Source organism: Triticum urartu, unplaced genomic scaffold, assembly GCF_056163025.1.
Source record: "Triticum urartu cultivar PI428250 unplaced genomic scaffold, HENAU_Tu73 scaffold188, whole genome shotgun sequence".
NCBI lineage: Eukaryota > Viridiplantae > Streptophyta > Magnoliopsida > Poales > Poaceae > Triticum > Triticum urartu.
This window is the reverse complement of record NW_028260325.1, coordinates 24,833-26,384: the sequence shown is the minus strand read 5'-3', so window position 1 is coordinate 26,384 and position 1,552 is coordinate 24,833.

Here is a 1,552-nt window from a genome sequence, read left to right as displayed (position 1 = left end):
TATCTTATTTTGATTTAATAGAAATTAGAAATTCTCTATAGCAAATTACTGTGGTATGTAAAATACACATAGAGGAAAAAAGAAAAAAGGATCCTAATCCTAGGGTTAATCAATTTTAGCTAGTTGATGGGAAAATACAAATTAATGGTAATGGTCTTAGGGCGATTTAGTTCGGGGAAAGGGGAAGGGGAAGAAAATTCTATGAACCTTTCCTTTTTTCGTTAAGTTCAAGTCTGACGAGAGTAATATTCTACAACTAACAACTCATTTATTTTGAGACCGACCCACTTCCTATCTAGGATTTTATTTACTAGTCCTTTATATTCCAACGTGTCAATCGCCAAATGCTTTGGCAATTTCCCCGGGTCCGATGAAGCAATATAATTTTGAACCAGACCTTTTGATCTTTGGTTATCTTTCGTAGTAATAATATCTCGGGGTTTGCAACGAAAACTTGGTATATTGACTATACGACCATTAACTAAAATATGTCTATGGTTGACTAATTGGCGGGCCCCAGGAATGGTTGAAGCCATACCCAATCGAAAAAGGATATTATCCAAACGCATTTCAAGTAATTGTAGTAAAACCTGGCCTGTTGACCTTTTTGCTTTTCCAGCGATATGTACATATCTAAGTAATTGTCGTTCTGTCAGACCATAATGAAAACGCAATTTCTGTTTTTCTTGAAGACGAATACGATATTGCTCCTTTTTCCCAGAATTGAATTTTTTTTTAAGATTACTTCCGGATTTAGGTGTTTTTCTAGTGAGTCCTGGTAAAGCTCCCAGACGGCGTATTTTTTTTAAACGAGGTCCTCGATAACGGGACATGAAGACTCCTTTTTTTATTTTATTGAAATTTCATTTTACACAATTAATTTCATTGTATTTACATTACAGAATACATCGAAATTAAAACTGAATTAAACTACAGGATAAACAGAGTAAAATCAACTAAAGTACCCCAAAAAATGGAATTTCATCAAAATCTTTTTTTTTTGTATATATATTATTTATTTTATTGTTTTGTATCTAGCAAAATTGTAAGGTAAAAAACATAAAAGATCCTGGATTCTCCATTTAATTCGGAAAAAAAGAGATTCTTGTTCGTAGAACATCGATAGAGAAAAAAAAGCCGACTATCGGATTTGAACCGATGACCCTCGCATTACAAATGCGATGCTCTAACCTCTGAGCTAAGTGGGCTTACATAACGGAAATAGTGTAACAAATAGAAATAGGTATAGTATAGGAAATCCGTAAAATCTCAGATATTAGTTATTAATCTTAGCTATTAACTAGTTCTAAATTTGAAGTTATACTTATAAAAATAAAAAAATACTAAAACTTCTTAAAGATAAAGTTAGCTTGATATGCTTAACTATAGGATATTAAAAAATAAAATTATAGAATTTATTGGTATTTTCATTCGATCATTATAGACTTTATTATTTGTTAATAATTTGAGGATTAATATTTCACTAAGGGGAACATAGAGTCAGAGTAAATAAAATTGCTAATTCTGATTAGAAAAAAAGAATAAATATCAA